Source organism: Pinus tabuliformis, chromosome 1_1 (assembly GCF_031772625.1).
Source record: "Pinus tabuliformis cultivar Carrire ecotype Pingquan chromosome 1_1, CPIR1, whole genome shotgun sequence".
NCBI classification, from domain to species: Eukaryota; Viridiplantae; Streptophyta; class Pinopsida; order Pinales; family Pinaceae; genus Pinus; species Pinus tabuliformis.
This window is the reverse complement of record NC_142297.1, coordinates 465,408,952-465,428,626: the sequence shown is the minus strand read 5'-3', so window position 1 is coordinate 465,428,626 and position 19,675 is coordinate 465,408,952.

Below are 19,675 nucleotides of genomic sequence, written 5' to 3'. Positions count from 1 at the left end.
TTTTGAACCTTTGCACATCTATCATGGATTCTGTTACACTCACCCCTCCAAGATGTTTTTCGCATGCCAAACCTCTCAACATCATGAGGGAGTTTTTTGATCTCTTGCCCAAATTCATGTATGATGGTGAAGGCGAAGTGGTATGACCTGTGTTCTTACATGACTTCTCTGCCATGCTTGAAAAGGAAGATGGATGTTCTAATGAACAGGCCAGCCTGTTGCTTGCATACACACTTCGCGAATATCGCAACGGTGGTGTTGCATCCTACCAGGTGACAACATGCACTCACTTGAGCAATTATATGATCTCATTGAATCTACTTTCCATAATTTTGATCTAGAGCCTCTTAACCAAAAACTGTTACAAAAATGGAAGGCCCTGCATGAATCGCCTATGGATTTTTGGTAGCGCTTCCGTGTTTTGCAGTTTGAAGCTCCGAAAAGCTAGATGAATTTTCCATATCTTTGGGATAGATTAGAGTATTGTCTTAACAAATCAATGCATCACGAGAAGAAGATTAGGCCCAACCCTCACTCAGCATACTTAAGTGTTGGAGCTGCACAATCATAAATAGATACAGTCACTGTCACAAGTGACTATCCGCCATCCCCTCATCAAAAAGCTCCACCACTGTAAAGTGATGTGGGAGAATAGGCTCACACATTTGTTGAACTGTCACATCCTCCCAACATCACTTTGGTTAATTTTCGCACATATTTGGTTGTGAGTCCATTAAGTTGTCACATGCATTTTGTACCTCAACCTTCGTCTTCGTACTCGGATGATCCTTGGGATGATATTGTCTTCTATTCTTTCATTCAGGACTCTAAACTTCTTGTGAATGAGGATCAAGACATCGACGAAGTTGGTGTTGCACAACCAAGAAGTGTTGTCATTCATGAAGAGTATGACTGGGAGCTTGAGCATCAACACTCGACGAAGGATGACTCCCTTCTGTCTGAGCCTCCTTCGTTGTTTCTGACATATTTGGTGAACTTGCCATCCATGATTTTTCATGTGTATCTCCATCGACGGACGCACCCATTATTGATCATTTGCAGGACACACCGAATGTTAGTCCATCATCCGACAATAGAGAGGATAATTTATTCATTGAAAATCCACTTGAATTTTCATTTTATTTTTCTGGAAACATAGAGAGTGAATTTGTTCGCTTCTCATCTACCCCTCTGTTTGATTCAACAGATCATGAGGATGCCGATGAAATCATTGATTTTTTTTTATTGTAGCTGTCATGATCAATTTACTCCCATATTCGGTCACGATGATGATTCTATCGCAGTTGATTTTTTGAAGCTACCTATTTATGATGATCTATCTGTCGATGAAGTCGAAACCCTTGAAAGTGTTGAGGCACTTCAGCCCAATATGATGGTTATGTCGGTCCCTCACTGTCTTGAGGTTGGTTTCACTTCCTATCAAGAAAATTTTGAAACACCCAAGGCTCCTCATCAATCATCTGTATGCATTGAAGATCAATCTCACACACATATCATGCTTCCTCCACTCGAACTGCACAATCCCATCACTCATGCATTGGAGGAATCTGATATTGCAAGCAGATGTGGACGACACAAGTTTTCTTTGTTTATTTCATTCGCTTGCATGTCACAGTCAAGAGTTTGTGTGTGCTTAACAGTAGCACATAGTATCGCACAGACCTGTGATAAGTCCACGGATGACATGTCATGTACTTGCACTCACTTATGTTTTGTGGACACATTTAAACTTGGAGTGCATTTGTATTCATTATTATAGCTTTCATGTTTGTTGGTTCACACAGCTATGTTGTTATCGAACCATGCCTTCACCAACATGGGTCGACCAATGCGCCGATGGCTACATTGGAAGTATCAATTCATGTGATCAAGCCCATGAACCATTAACTTAGGAGTAGGAGTAGTGTTTGCTTTTGGTTTGTTTGCTTGCATGCTTGTTTTCTTACTTTCTTTGCATGTTTGTTTGTTTTCTTACTTGATTGCTTACTCGCTTTGCTTTCGCATTTACTTCTGCTTTTTATTTGTTCTGTTGTTTGTTTGCTTGTCTATGTTCATAGGTTAGTTTCACATGAAACCGTGCACGACTCTTGAAACAAGTTTGGTAAAGTACAAGAGACCTTATGCAGCTATCACTACTTGGTTATCTGTCATCCTACCTCTATATGAAGAACTTGTTACTTTTATTCCATGATACATCGATGAAAAATACATATTGCTTGAAGAGAACCTTGGTGAAAACACAACACTTGCATGCTAACTAGTGTCATCTACTCTAGTTAGTTGTTTTTGGTTAACCCTTAGTAGCTTAGTCAAGTAGAGTAAGGTGAGGGGGAAAACCTTAACAAGCACATCAAAGGTATATAATAAACTAATTCTCTGAAGGAACAACCTCTTCTTCTCTCAATAAGTCGGGATCCCTCTTCGCCCTATGAAATGAATAAGTGCTATGCATAATTATGAAAATGAAAAATGAAAAAAAATGAAAACTGAAAATTTTCAAAAAAAAATGAAAAATGAATAAGGTGAAAGAAGATAAAGGATTCCTATGTAGAGAGGTGATGCAAGTAACTTTGTCGGGGTACTGATTGATCTCACTGGTAGCGGAGCCATACTTGTGTTCCTAGGTGACTCCGCCGGGGTACTGTCCAGGCCTGCTGGCAGAGGAGCAACACCAGAGATGAAACTAAGACTCTGATGACTATACTTCTTATGCACAAATATACTCGTCATCCCCAATTGAACAACTGTGTTGACTTGGCTTGGAATGTGCATCGACCAACCAAGAGCTTGGCAGATGCTACATATTATAATAAAACAAGTGTGCAAACTAAGATGAAATGAGAACTGAACAATACTTCCAAAGGAATTAGACTTACTCTTCACAAACAAGATCCATTCAGGGAGTTGGAGTTCTACCAATGTGTCACCAAGTGTTGTAATAGCTACAACCACCCTCCAAAATTTTTCCTTAGCTTCATTTTGGAGCCTCCCCACCAGCCATCCTCAACAGCATGTCTTGTACTGTCAAGTACATGAGCTTCAGTGGTTTTCTAGCAGATGGTCAGCTTGTGCATAATATCTTGTTGCATCCCCCTCACAAGTTGTTTCTCCGACCATGGTCTAGTTCTAGGTTTAGAATATCCCTTAATAAATTGTGCAATTTTGGAAGGGAACCAGTCTTCCCTCCAAGAAATTGCACACTCCTATTTGATAGCTTGCTGGGCTAAGAAATTGTGAAATCCTGCCAGTGTTGGCTTGTTGGGGCTTGACCCAGGTTCATTGGTAATTTAGCCAATCAAATCCCGATCCTATTGGCCCTTTTGGCAACAGCCCTTGGAGCGCGGACTGAGTTCTCACCTAAAGTAGTATGGGAGGGTGCTAGAACTAGGTTTCCTCACCCTGGATATGTATGATGATTTCCAGTGGTTCGCGGTTCGACCCTGCGCGCACGTCGCTACGTAAACTTACCCGTACCTTGCATCCTGAGATGCTGCCTTTGCGCAGCCATACTCAAGGCTCGAATAGTGTTATTACCCAAGTCCTTCCTCGCAGTCGATATTAGGTGATTAACTGAACTTATTTATACACTTTTAGCTATACTCAACACTATTCATAATTCATATAAGCACATGCAGTAAATAAACAGTATAATTGCAAGTAATATCAAACATGTAATAACTTAGAATAGATATACAGGGTTCAGGTAAAACTTCTCTTTATTATTTTCTTCCTTTTGTTACAGACTCAACCCTACCCTACGCACTCAGCTGCAGAGCCTCTTCCTACTACTATGACCCAAGACACTTAGACTTTTGCTCTATGCTTCTCTATCCTTCAGATTCCATCTGTTGGTTCACTTCTTTACAACTTAGAGCCTCACTCTATTTATACAATCCCATGGTTTGTGGACCATGGGTAGGCTAACACTACATTCAAAAATTAGGGCGGATGGCCCTATGAATATAACCTACAATTTGCGCTCTACACCCGCAATTCATAGAGTTTTACAACAATAACAACTCAAAACTTGGGCTATAAGCCCCAAAAAATGTTGTGGGGGGATTTCATGCCCAACATGCTCCCAACACAAACATCGTGACTCACCCTTGAGTCACTCTGTCGGCGCAGCGATCTTGGCGCGGATTTCCTCTAGCTGCTCCCAAATGGTCTTGATGTCTGTAGCGCACTGAGTTGCTGCTTGTTGAACATGCTGCATCCATTTCTCAGAGACCTCTGTAACTGAACTATTCCCATACAACCATACCAATATGTATTTGTAGTCCTGCACTCTTTTCCGGCTCTCTGAAGCTCGAAGACTATACTGCTGTCGGCTAGTCAGATAGCCGACCTACTTATGTAAGGCTTCAAGCGGTTTTTGCTCACTTTGCCTGGGAAGGGTTCTCCATTTAATTTGACGACATAGACCGTGCCTCTGTCTGTGACTTCCTTAACCAAGTATGGTCCTGGCCAATGCCTTTTGAATTTGCCTAGAAATTTTTCAAACTTACTGTCGTATAGCAGTACTAAGTCATTTACTTTGAATGTGTGCAACTTAATATGGCGATCATGCCAATATTTTTTGTGTTGTTTCTAAACCTGCTGATGAAAACCTACCAAGAACCGTTCCTCTTCATGTTCTTCCAATTGTGCTATTCTTTCTTCCAGAGATTTGCGGTCCGTCATCCCTATGAGTGCTGCTATTCACAGAATAGGTATGATATATTCCATTGGCATGACAGCTTCCACACCATAGACTAATTGGAAAGGGGTTTGTCCCGTTAGTTTCTTGCACGTTGTTCTATAAGCCCATAGTACTGCAGGGACGCATAGGTCCCAATCACTTCACTGCACGTTGCACACTTTGGTCAGTGTGGTTTCCAGTATTTTGTTGAATGCCTCTACTGTCCCATTCGCTTGTGGGTGATATGGTGTACTCTTCTAATGATATACCTGGAATTCTTCCATGAGTGCACTGATGGTTTCATTTAGGAAATGTGTTCCACGATCACTCATTAATATTTTCGAACAACCAAAGTGGGTTAATACGTTTTCGAACAAAAACTTCACAGCCGTAGTAGATGTGCAGTCTTTAAATGGTTGTGCTTCCGCCCATCGTGTCAGATACTCTGTTGCGGTGATGATGTAGCATGCACCCGTCTTTCCCTGAGGTTTGATTAGTCCTACAAAGTCAATTTCCCATTTCTCAAACGACTATAGTGTCATCTATTGATTTAATGGCATCTCGTCCCTTTGTGATGATTTTCTAGTCCTTTGGCATATATCGTAGGCCTTACAGTGCGCTTTAGAATCCTGGTGTAGGGTTGGCCACCACAACCCTGTGTGAATAATCTTTTGTGAAATTGCTCATCCTGCATAGTGTCTTCCTGTAGCGCCCCCGTGTGCTTCTATGAGGATCTGACTTCTTTCAAATTCAGGTACGTATCTTTGCAATATCTCATCATTTCCCATTTTTAATAGGTGCCCCGCGATGACAGAAAAATCTGTCATGCACACCACCAATTCCTTCTTTTGCTAGACAGAATATTCCTTCGACATAGTTCATGTTGTCAGAAAATGGATTATATCTTCGAAGTGCTCGTCCACGACGTGCACCGCAAAGAGCTGCACATCAGGTAATCCTTCCTCCAGATTAGTGGGTTCCTCGCCCGTCTTAATGTGCGATAAATGGTACGGTCCTATGTTTAGGCATCTTGGGTTGACTACGACCTCGAAATCATATTCCTAGAACAATAACAACCACCTGCATATGTGCCCTCCCAACACGGGCTTATTGACCAGGTATTTCAGCATGGAATGGTCAGTATACATCTTGAAATGTCCTCCTAACAAATAATGTCGATATTTTTGGAGCGCATACACCATTGCCAACCCCTCGTGCTCGGTGGTGGAATAGTTCTTCTCAGCTTTAGACAATCTTCGACTTGCAAACGTGATAGGGTGATCCATGCCCTCCATGCACTCCTGTGTGAGTATTGCTCCCAACGCAATACACGACTCATCAACATGTATGTGAAACTCCACATCCCATTTTGGGAAGACCAAGATTGGAGAAGAGGCTAATTTTCCCTTTAGGACATCCAAACTCTTCATGAAATCGTCATTCCAGTAAAATGTAGCATCCTTTTTCAATAGCTTTTCCATCGGTGATGTTATTTGGGCATAGATTTTGATGAACTTCCTATAGTACCCTGTATGTCCCAAGGTAGCGTGCAACTATTTAACACTTCATGGTGCTTCCAAATTTAGAATAATGACAATCTTCACAGGGTCGACCATTAGCCCTTGTTTGTAGGCCACATGTCCCAATAGGTTCCCAAAGGGAACCAGAAATGTGCACTTCTTAAGGTTCAAAGCAATCTAGTGTCGTTGGCAAGTATCCAGCATCAAGCATAAGCTTGCTATTTGGTGCTTAACCAATCCAAAGATTGTCCAGTCATCCAGATAGACCTCCAGGAACTTCTAGATGTATTCTTTGAATGCGGAAACAATGATGTGCGAAAATATGGCTAGCACGTTCTTCAATCCAAATGACATGACAGTGTATTGAAAGCATCCCCATTCTATTGTGAAGTTTGTTTTGCTCCTATCTTTCGCTGTGATCTTGATCTGGTGCTACCCCGAGAACCCATCTGTGAATGAGTATGCTTCTTGTCTGCCAACATTCTCCAACACCTCATCTGTGAACAGTGTCGGGAATGGATCATGTACACAGGCATCATTCAACTTCCTAAGGTCCACACATATTCTTATTTTTCCCTTTTGCTTTTTCTCCTGTACTACCATAGGACTCACCCAGTCGGATTCTTCCATTGGCTCAATAATTCCTGCGGTGAGCATTTTGTCTAACTCTACGTGGACCTTTTCCTTGTACTTAGGATTCAAGCGGTAAGGCCTCTACTTGACCGGCTTCGCGTCAGGTTTTAAGGTGATCCTCATCATTCCTAAGTTGCCAACGATCCCTTTTAAATCCATAATTTTGGCGGGGAATAAGTCTTGATATTCACAAAGTAACTCTGCGACCTTATCTACCGTGGCATCATCCCCATAGTCTCCGAGCATGGCATACTTTGGTTCCACCTCCATCCCAATGTTTACCTACTTTTTTTTTAGCAGCACAGTGATGTCGGGGTCCTCAATCGATGGTACTCGAACCTCACGACAACCTTCCGTTTCTGGAATGTTAATATTTTGTGGCTCCTCGTCAACCTCCTCAACATTCACATTGTAACACTCCAGCGTGCAACCTAGCTGTGTCACCCATTCAGGCTGTAGCACTTCTATTGGCTTTTGGGGTATTTTGAAGATATCTGCTTTTACTGCTTGTAGCGCATCATCAACAGTATCCCACCAACAATCTTCAAATGTGAAAGTTAACAGAAATCCCTCATGCAAGATATCCCATTCACTTGTACCATGGCAGAGCTCCATCTCGGTATACCAATTCATGGGTATGACATCCAGGGTATGATAGAACAAATGCACCCATTCGGGTTGTGGCTTTTACCCATAGGCCTTGGTCCATTTCGCGAGGTGTGTACGTGGATCATCCCTTCCATCATACTTGTTTGCTAGCCACATCTGTGGTTTACCAAAGTGTAGGCGCATCATCCTTCTGCATCCGTGCCAATCGTCAAAGCTTTTTTGATGCATACCCCACCATCTTGCAAGCGTAGTGCGCAGTGCCCATTTCAGAGCATCAAAATGCTGTTGTTCCAGCACTTCACTCTCAAATTTGTTCAGAAATTCATCCACCATTGTCAACCCATCATACATAGGCAGATCTCTTATCTCTGTTGTCATCTAGTGTAGTGATCTTATTGTCATGTTGCAATTGAGCGTGGTTACTTCGTGCAGCTGAGTTTGTCGTCTTTCTATTTTTTCGTCTGAATCCAAAGTGTAGGAGCTTTCGTGCTCCCACGAAATCCTACCATCTCTTGTTTGATTCACCCAATCCTAATCTCGAGCAGTTATCTTGTAGATACAATCGAGATCGTCATCACTATCATCGTTGCGCACCAGTTCTATGTAGCATGCTCCTTCTGCAGGGTCTAAAGGTAGCACTATGCGTAGTGACTTTTTCTCAAAAATCATTTTGAACTTCTTTATATTTATTATTCCATTCATATCAGTGGCCCAATCTATTCCTAGTAGTGTGGGATAGGGATTTTTGATATCAAAAATATCTATCACTTCGAAATATGCTAGCATACTAGCACCTTCGATATCTACTGTTATCCCCTGCAATCTTCCCATTGGTAGGATCTTCTGCTGGTTCACTATTCACAATTGAATAGGAGATCATTGTAGCATGGGTTTTCCCATGAGTTCCCATGTGTTGGGTCCCTATAATACTAGTGATTACCCCATTACTATTGTAGTTATACCCCTTATTTATATTTTTGTGCCCCTATTACCCCCATATTGTTATTTCTGTGCCCCATAGAATCCCTCTATTGTTATTTTTGTGGCTTTATATTATTATTGTTAGGTCGGCTGGATTATATTGTGACTCCTTAGACTCCTATATATAGAAAGGAGGTTTTGTCATTTGTATCATCCAAGAATTGTTCATTTATGTAATGTAAAGGAGGTTTCCCCTCGAAGAGGCTGAATTCTAAGGCGTTGATCTATTTTTTCTATCTTTTCTTGAGCTGGTTTCATAACATTTGGTATCAGAGCTTTGGATTCTAGGGTTTCGCTGCTCCAAACAGGTCATCGTGGAATTTTCGCTATAAATTTTTTTCTGTGATGTTTCAGAAGTTGCAAAAAAAACCCATTTGAGAAGAATTGGCGCTGAACCTTGGGTCCAAATTTCAGAGCTTTTCGCGTGATATTTTCGGAGATATGATCTGAGGAAGTTGGTCTTTTTGCAGACTCCTGAATTACATTCAAAACAGGTGACCTGGGAAAATCGTCATAACTTTCTCTCTGAGGATCGGATTGAAATTTCGTAAAAAGGTACAGAAAGAGGACGGACTGTAGTTTCTTGTGTGTGTGTTTCAGATTCAAAGGTTGAAACAGTGACTCGTGGCACGTCGTACAAGTTCGCTCTACTGAACCAGTCTAAAAGCAAGTCACTGTGGGAGATTTCACATAACTCTTCCTTGGAGAATCCAATTTGGCTCAGACTTGTGGCATTGGAAAGAGGATGCAGAAGGCTACTACAAGTAGCAATTTCAGAACTGGATGATCCGAAATTACAGAGATACATCAGATTCAATATCAGGCTTCTATAAAGTGAAAAAAGGTGTGTAGTTTTTTTTTTTAAATTTTTGTGTAAGCTTGGTTTAACGGAATTCAAAGGGCATAGTAAAGCATTATTATCGGTAACTGATGCCCCGAGGAAAGAAAATGCAAACACCTAGTAAGGAACCTGAAAGCTCTAGCATGACTCATGAAGAAGAGGAAGAAATGCTACATGATATATCAAAATTACAAGAACAAGTGCAACAAATGTCACGCTCACAAAAGCTAACAGAAGCTAAGATAAGTGGCGTGGAATCTAAGATAAAGGGCATGGAAGCTAAGATGGATGATTCGAAGACAGATTTGAAGAGAGACATGGCAGATTTGAAGATAGATTTGAAGACAAATATGGAAGAATTGAAGAAGTTGCTACAAGAAAGGGTCACTAATGGTGAAAAGGTAGTAAAGGAAACTCATGATGAGAACAAAAGAAATGTTAATCATGATTCCATAGATGCTAATGTTGGATCGAAGAATCACCATATTCCAAAAATCGATATGAGGAAGTTTGATGGCAAGGATCCCGCCACATGGATATTACAGATGGAGCAATTCTTCGATCTCAATAATGTGCAAAACACACAAAAGGTACGTATGGCAACTGTATATTTGGAACCAAATCAGTTTGTATGGTATCAATGGCTTTGCTCTCGTAAACAATTTATCACTTGGGCAATTTTTACGGAAGAATTGATAGCACATTATGAGGATACAAAAAGCAACACTTTTTTTAGCCAATTGATAAGTCTCAAACAAAAGGGTTCAATAATGGAGCACATTGAGGAGTTCCAAAAATTGAACATAAGGGTAAAAGATATTCCAGAGGAGCATAGGATTGATGTGTTCATAGGGTCTTTAAAGGATAATATCCAACATGATGTTCGCCTTTGGGAACCTGATTCATTAGAGAAGGCATTCAGGTTAGCAAGAAAAATGGAAAGCAAAATTATGGCAACCAGGAAGCATACCACTCACAACTATAAAGACGGAAGTGTTGTTGCCCCTAGTCTTCCACAACCTATAAGGTTGACACCACAACAATTGGAAGAAAAAAGAGCAAAAGGGCTTTGTTACAGTTGTGATAGCAAATACACTAAAGGTCATAAGTGTGCTGAGAAGAAATTATTCTACATAGATTGTGAAGAGGAAGAAGAAAAGGAGCAAGAAAGGTCAAAAGAAGAAGATATACTCCAGGAACAAAGCCTAGATGAAGAACAAATAAATCCGACCATATCTTGTAATGCATTGGCGGGAATTACCACTCCTCAAACCATCAAGATAGAAGGACAAATCAAGAAGAAAAAGGTAATAGTGTTGATTGATTCAGGAAGCACCCACAATTTTATTCATTGTAGGGTAGCAAAAGAATTGAATTGCTTCCTATATCCAGCACCAGAGTGTCAAGTGATGATTGCAAATGGAGGAACAATAAATTGCTCTGGAAAGTGCCATAATATCAAGCTATCCATGGGAGAATATGTATTGACTAGCCCAATGCTTTCCATTCCAATGGGAGGTGCTGATGTTGTACTAGGAGTCCAATGGCTACAATCCTTGGGTACAATAGCTTTTAATTTTCAAGAACTTTTCATCAAATTTTCTACGGAAGGAAAGGAAGTTGAATTAAGGGGTATTGCAGGGAAACCAGGAAAGATAATCAGCTCTAATGGTATGACAAAGCTTCTAAAAAAGGAGCAAAGAGGTGTAATTGCACAATTATGTTCGCTAGATGTTTCCACATTGGAATCATCTATTTCTCCAGATCTCCAAAAAGTCTTGGACAATCATTCCAAGGTATTTGAGACTCCCAAAGGTCTCCCACCTATGCGTGATCATGATCATGCTATTCATCTGATTCCAGGAAGTGTTCCTCCAAACATCAGGCCGTACAGATATCCCTATGTCCAAAAAAGTGAAATTGAACGTATGGTTGCAGAAATGCTAGAGGCTGGTATAATTCAACCGAGTCAAAGTTCTTTCTCAGCTCCAGTAGTATTGGTGCACAAGAAGGATGGATCATGGCGCATGTGTCCAGATTATAGGGAGCTCAACAAGCTCACTATTAAAGATAAGTTCCCCATTCCTGTCATTGATGAATTACTGGATGAATTGCATGGATCAATTTACTTCACCAAGTTGGATCTTCGTTCGGGATATCATCAAATCAGAATGAAGATTGAAGACATTCCAAAAACGGCATTTAGAACTCATGAGGGTCATTATGAATTTTTGGTCATGCCTTTTGGCCTTACCAATGCACCTTCAACATTTCAAGGTTTGATGAATTCAATTTTCAAACCATTCCTTAGAAAATTTGTGTTAGTATTTTTTGATGATATACTAATCTACAGCAAGTCTTGGAAGGATCATGTTGAACATGTTGACAGGGTGCTACAACTATTGGAGGAGAAACAATTATATGCAAAAAGATCCAAATGTTTCTTTGGAGTCCAGGAGGTGGAATATTTGGGTCATATTGTATCTCATGAAGGAGTTAAGGTAGACCCTAGCAAAATTAAAGCCATTAAGGAATGGAAAATCCCCACATCCATAAAGCATCTGCGAGGATTTCTTGGGTTGACAGGGTATTATCGCAAGTTTGTTAAGAATTATGGGAGAATAGCAGCACCTCTAACAACATTATTGAAGAAAGATTCATTTTCATGGACTCCGGAAGCAACAAAGGCCTTTGAACATCTTAAAGAGGCAATGTGCCAAGCACCGGTCTTAGCTACACCGGACTTCACAAAAACCTTTATTGTGGAATGTGATGCTTCAGGAAATGGAATTGGTGCTGTTCTAATGCAAGATGAAAGACCCATTGCTTTTGAAAGTCGTCCAATCAAGGGAAAGTTTTTAAGCAAAGCTATTTATGAGAAGGAAATGTTGGCAATACTCCATGCACTTAAGAAATGGCGACCCTACCTAATGGGAAGACACTTCAAGGTAAAAACGGATCATGATAGCCTTAAATACTTTTTAGAACAAAGATTATCCTCTGAAGAGCAACAAAAGTGGGTCACAAAGATGTTGGGTTATGACTTTGAAATCATCTACAAAAAAGGGAAGCAAAATGTGGTGGCAGATGCACTCTCAAGAAAGGATGAGGATGTGGAAGCATTGTTGTGTGCCATTTCTATTATCCAACCAGATTGGATAAACGAAGCAAGGGAGGAATGGAAGAATGACGAAGAAGTGTGGGCACTTATTCGAAAGCTACAACAAGATTCCAGTACTTCTGATACATTTAGCTGGCAAAATGATTCGTTATGGTACAAAGATCGCTTATACCTCTGTAAGAATTCCCAGCTAAAACAAAAGATTCTTATGGAATTGCACACTTCTCCCTTAGGAGGGCACTCAGGATTTTTAAAAACTTACCACAGGGTTAAGAAGGAATTTTTTTGGGATGGCCTTAAATCAGATATTCAAAAGTTTGTGGCGGAATGTTTGGTTTGCCAAAAAATAAAGTTGAAACAATTAAGACACCGGGTCTATTACAACCTTTATCCATTCCAAGCCAACGTTGGGAGGAGGTTTCAATGGATTTTATCACAGGTTTACCCAAGTCTGAGGGAAAGAGTGTCATCATGGTGGTAGTTGACAGACTTACCAAGTATGCACACTTTTGTGCATTATCACATCCATTTAAAGCCAGTACAGTTTCTACTGCATTTATGGAAACAGTTCAAAAGCTACATGGAAACCCAAAGATTATTGTAAGTGACAGAGATCCCATTTTCACTGGAAATTTTTGGACAGAATTATTTTCTTGTCTTGGTACTCAGTTAGCTCATAGCTCATCTTATCATCCTCAATCTGATGGGCAAACTGAGATAGTAAACAAATGTTTGGAAGGATATCTTCGTTGCTTTGTATCTGATAAACAGACACAATGGGTCAAATGGTTGCCTCTGGCTGAATGGTGGTATAACACTTCCTTCCATACAGCAACAAAAATGACCCCATTTATGGCACTTTATGGGTATCAACCACCATCCATCACATCATATTTAAGAGAAAATTCTAAGGTTCAGGCAGTGGAACATCACATCGAACATCAACAACAAGTCCTCCAACTCTTAAAGGATAACCTCGTGTTGGCACAAAATAGAATGAAACAACAGGCAGATCAACATCGCAGTGAAAGAAGTTTTGATGTAGGTGATTGGGTATTCCTACGGCTACAACCATATAAGCAAATGTCCCTAAAGCAAGCTAAGAAGGATAATAAATTATCACCAAAGTATTATGGTCCGTACAAGGTGTTGCAAAAGATTGGTACTATGGCATACAAATTGGAGCTTCCTGCAGCTTCTCGATTGCACCCAGTTTTCCATGTTTCATGTTTAAAGAAGGTTATAGGTGACAAGCTCCCAATTCAAACAATATTGCCAGAACTTGACGAGGAAGGAAAAATTATATTGGAACCGGAAGCAGTCACAGAAACAAGAACTCGACAGCTACGAAATCGATCAATTTCAGAGTATCTTATCAAGTGGAAGAACTTATCCGCTGAAGATTCCACATGGGAGGATGAGAATTTTATGCAGAAGTATCCAGAACTACTCAAGCGTTGAGGACAACACTTTTTTGAAGGAGAGGGGCATGTTGGGTCCCTATAATACTAGTGATTACCCCATTACTATTGTAGTTATACCCCTTATTTATATTGTTGTGCCCCTATTACCCCCATATTGTTATTTCTGTGCCCCATAGAATCCCTCTATTGTTATTTTTGTGGCTTTATATTATTATTGTTAGGTCGGCTGGATTATATTGTGACTCCTTAGACTCCTATATATAGAAAGGAGGTTTTGTCATTTGTATCATCCAAGAATTGTTCATTTATGTAATGTAAAGGAGGTTGCCCCCTCGAAGAGGCTGAATTCTAAGGCGTTGATCTATCTTTTCTATCTTTTCTTGAGCTGGTTTCATAACACCATGTTTGTTTTGGCAATACATTTGCATCTGATCCGAGAACCAGAATTACTTGATCCATTTCGTACTCTTCGATATGCACAGTCAATCTCATTTCCCTTCCTGTTCGCAATGCATGCTTTCCAAGTTTTTAGACTACACATGGTTCTGTTGACCCAACACACCTAGTGATAAGTTCCTACTATTATAACTGTAAAAAGTTCTAAAATTTTGGACAACTGGTATGGTTCCAAAGTTTCATGTTAGTCTTGGTCAAGTCATTTTTATTATTTCTGTTTTAGAGTCTAAATCCTAGAGTTGGAGTCTTGTTTCCATTATTAAATAAAGGTCAACAACCTTATTTCTCCTATCATAGATCCCACATTATTTCAAAAGTGTCATGTGTTAGGTTGTTTCAAAATTGACATGCACTACAAAATTGCCTAGGAGTTTTCATAGCGCAAAACTCAAAAAATGCACTATATGCGCTACGAAATTAGGGATTCGTAGTTAGGAGTTTTCGTAGCGCAAAACCCAGAATTTGCACTGGATGCACTACGAAATCGGGGATTCGTGTCAAATCGAGTCTAGTTGTCAAATCCACCTGAATTCGTTAATGTTTCATCATTAGGTGTCAGTCCATGAACCTTACCCATCACATGCAGCCATTCACTCTCATCATTAGATTCGTTAGGGGTCTTTGTACGCACTCTTTTCAAATTTCAAAAAGAAAAGGTAAGGGTGAATTGGTCCTGGTCATTTTCATGTTCCTTTCATGCATAAGAAGCACTTGGCAAGCTCAGGGTCAGCATACATCAGAGTTCTTTGAAGGCTCAAGCGAGACAGTTCTCCATTTCAGCTCAAGCGAGGCAGTGTTCAAACTAAAACAGGGCAAGTTTTTCCAAGTCTCCTTTACAGGGTTTTCACAGAAATGTCTGAAGAAAAGAAGAACCATAGATCAGGCCGGTGTTTGAGAGCTGAGCCTGAAGGCTTAGATGTTCTCATGAAGAATAGAGAGGTTGAAGAAGCATTCAAACAGGTGGGCTGCTGGAGGTTCTGTGAAAAACTTCAGGGAGGTCACAGTCAAGTAACCAAGGATTTTGCTTTTAATTTCATAGGTTTGAATTCAAAGGTTGGAGTGCTAGAATTACCCATTTCTCCTGAGGTCATTTCTGCAGTCACAGAGATTCCTAGAGGCCAAGAGAGATGGTTTAAGAACTTCAAATTTGAAATGGCACCTTGCAAGGTATTCCTGAAGCCTGAATTCATAGACTCAGACTTAACTAAATCGGTGCCCAGGAGCTATGTCAAAGACTCATTTGCCAACTTACTCACATGCATCCAAAGATACTTTACCTATGAAGGAAGATACCATAAGGTGTACTCTTACCATTTCAAGCTTCTATTACATTTCATTAGAAAAATATCTCTAGACTTACCTTTTTATATTTTCCAAAGCTTAGGCAAGATGTCTAATAAGATTCAGTTGAAGAAAGAAGCTTGCAAAACATCGTTTTTCTATCATGGCTTGATCAAATTGATTGTTTTACATGAGCTTCAGAAGGTAGGTAGGGAATGGTCTGCTTTCCTATTTATGTCTGGCTTTGGAACTGAAACAGGACTTAGCCCTAGGGCTAAGGAAATATCTTCACCAACAACAAGTCATCAAGGAGAAGCAAGGTCAAGCAAGTTTGAGAAAATTAAAGCTAGAAAGCAGGTGAAGGAACCTATGACACCACTAATTGCTCAAGATACTCCTCAGCAGTCACAAAAGAAGAAGGTTCAAATCAAGGAAGTGGTACAAAAACAATCTATTAATGAAACAATCCAGAGAAGAATAACTAGAAGCCAATTAGCCAAAGAAAAGGGTAAGACAGTGATCACTGATGACAACCCAGCTTCAAAAGGTAGTTTGAATGATCTCCTCCAGGCCATCGACATAGAAGAGTCCCCTCTAGTCCAAGCAGACTTAATTGAAGCAGGTAAGATCAAAACAAAAAGAGTTAAATCTTCTAAAAAACTCCAATTCGATGACCAGGTCTCAGAGTTTGTTTTCACGCCAAGAATGTTATAGACATTTTTGTGCCTTACAGCTATAAGCATGAAATGTCCATAATCTAAGGGATCCAAAGTCTCTAAACATGTTGTTCCTACCCCTAGAGGAACAAGGCTAACAAACCACAGCAATTCACAAAAGTTCTCCACCAGAAACTGCTCAAAAACAAGTCAATTCAGGATCAATTCAGAGGCTCCACTAGCTGTCTGCGATGAAATGCAAAGTCTGCACTGGCTACCTGCACTGCAACGCAGGTAGAAGCACTACCAGGGTGCGCTGAGCGGGAATTGACAAATGGCAAGTTCATTCAACAAGGTGTCAAGACCCTGGAAGCTTCCAGAATCTTCCTCAATGACACTTGCTTCAGTGAATTCGACTGGTGATGAGTAAGAGGTCCTCAACCTCCAAGTGGAAGCAAGGACCTCCAAGTGGAAACAAGAACTGGCAGAGGGAGAGGAAACTAGTCAGATCTCAAGCTGACTCATCCTCTCCCCAAACATCTATATATGGATCTCTCCTCCATGAGATCTAGAGGCCGGAATTTTGTTATTGCAAAGAATTGCTGTTGGTTTGAGATTGGAATCATTGGGTGCTTAATGCTTTGAAGGGAGGTGAAGATAGGAATTCCATTTTCTGGGAAGGAGATGCTGGATTGGAGCCTTCTTGGTTGTATCTCTTCCTGAACCTTGTTATTCATCAATAAAGCTATCTTGGTTCCTCCTATATACTGATGTATCTTTGATGTATGATTGCATTAGTATGTTTAGTTTATTTCTAATCCTGAACTAGTTATGAATATGAATCTATGTCTTTGTGTAGTGTTCTCTTCTTGTGATCTTGCAGAGACCTGTTGAAGCTGGGCGAGCGAGAAGGCAAGTAGCTGGGAACTCTCAAAGAGAAGAGAAACTGGATCGAGGGACAAACGGAAGACACCGGTTAGTCCATCCATTTCTCTTCATTCTTAATTCATAAAGGAAGAATACTAGAATAGCTGTCTCTGTTTGTTGCTAAGGCACTGTCACACCTTAGGTGGATAGGATCGTCCTGCATAGGCATTTTTCCCCACAACAAATTGGCGACTCCGCTGGGGAGATCTGTTTAAGTCATTTTATTTGTGTCTCTATCATTGTTTGTTTCATAGACTCAACAGCAACAATCGAACTGCATCTGCTACTCTCAGATGCAAAGTAGACAGCTTCTTCTTTGATCCAATCACTGGATTTGTCTATGATCTGAACAATGGACTCACAAATGATTTGATGATCCTTTGTGATAGATCTTAGCCCTCCCTCAAAGCATCCCTTTGATTGTACCTTGCTTGTTACTTTTATTTGGCCTGAAACCGTAGATTAATCAGCAAACTGTGACCCAGAACCCAGTGAGAAACTCTCGTTTCTCCTTCAGCGCAAACCCTGTGAAGAGGTTCTGCATTTCAACGCAGGTCCCGTGAAGGCTACCTGCGCTGAATGTCAAAACGCCTGTGTTGAGGGTGCGTTGATCCAGTTAGGCATTGTGCAACTGGGGTTCTCTGCTCTGTTTTGCCTTGTTTTGATCTCTGATTTTTGCAGCCTGTAACCAGCGTAGGTACCAGTCTGATAACTCCTTTTCTCTGCTTAAATTCCACCTCCTTTTGTACAAAAATACTGTGAGTTTTTTTATGTGTTTGTGGCGTCATTTACAGTTTTCCTTTGCAAGAGTGAAGTAATCATCCTGTAGCCCTTGATTCAGATCTGTCGATTGTGATCTTAGGAGAGAGTTCATTGGCTGTTTACAGTTGATTATACATCTACTTTTGCTTTTTGTTTGAGTTTGTCTCTTTTAAGTGTCGAAACAAGTGTTCATTTCGAAAGTCGTAAAGTGTTGTATTCTCTTCTACCCTTTCTGATTTCGAAAAAGTAAACTTGTTTGTATGTGTCATTTAAAAGCAAATTCAAAGTTGTACAAAAAGCTTTCTTTTTAGGCATCAATATTAAGAAAGCGGAAAACAAACACCTGCATTGTGCATTTGCATCTTGATAGTTTGCATGCTTGATTTAGGAAAAGTGCATTAGAGTGTGCTGATTGCTCTTTGAGAAAAGATGGTGTCTTTCTTTTCCCTTTGTAGCTAGGATTTTCATAGTTGAAAAGATATAAAGATTGCTTATCATCTTTAGACTGCATTTAGGAATTGTATCATACATCTCGTGGTGATCCAAAAAGGCAAACTTCTAAAAAGATCAACCTAAAATAAATCGAATGAACTTAACAACGCTTTGCAACATAACGCACAACATAGAGGTCTAGGCTAGAGACGTGTTTCAGCGTCGTAAAGCCTGGTGACTGTCGATCTCGCTGATGGTGGGTGATTCCTCCTGAGGGACGATAGCGCCAGTACGGATTGTGCTCCCACGTACTATCGCGTATATATTGGGAGAACCCTATAGGCATAAAACCTTTATCCATAGGAAGCCATGTCGGCCGCCCTACTGATCGCAATGCACTGAACACAGCATTCAGGAAGATCGACCGCCCGTACCTTAAAAAGTATTCTGCGGTTTTGCGAAAAGTTTGGCACACCCTCTGCCTAGAACTCCAGAGCAGTTCCTTTTGGCCTTTTTTCAGACTCTATAACAGAAAAAGTCCATCCGAGCATTTGTCACTTCGGGCTCGTTAAAACATCAAATGAGACTAGAGTCATCTTTAGCTTTTTCTCGACTCTTTAAAAGTGAAAAAGCAAGTTGTGTTTAAAGCGTCTAAAAATTCATTTAATTCGGAAACACACTTGTTGAGTCTTGAAAATGTCATTCATTTGCATTACACTTTCGCTATTATGTCCATTATATCACCTCCATTTCACCTCCATTTCACTACTATGTCACCACATTCATCCCACTTTCATTATCATTGGGCTACCTTTATGTTTTTCCAATATTTATTATTTCTAAGCCTTTTAAGTGAATTTGTGGTTAAACATTAGAAAATAATGTGCATATGCTTATACCTAACAAATGGGTTGAGTTTGTTGACATATGTAGGTTGAAAGGAGACTTCTAGAAGACCCTTATGTGGCACTCTAAGGCCAAATTCGAATTTGGTTGGAAAGAATCATGGGATCATGAGGATATGTGTCACATCTCCTAATTGTATTGTAACTCTAAAAGACATGTGTCTTTTCAGTTCCTATTTTGATTAGTACTCTAGAGGTAGAGGGAGAGATTCATGGATTATCATTAATGAGATGGCTCTCATCTTTTTGTATAAATAGGAGGTCTCTCTCCTTCATTAGTTAGTCTTTTTAGTCTCTTTTTAGTCTCTCTTTGGAGAGCTTTGTTGTACTTTGCACTTTTGAAGAAATTGAATAAAGCTTTGATGTTCTCAACATGGAAGGAGATGTGAAGTAGATGTCATGGAGCATATTAGGATGTAAGTAGA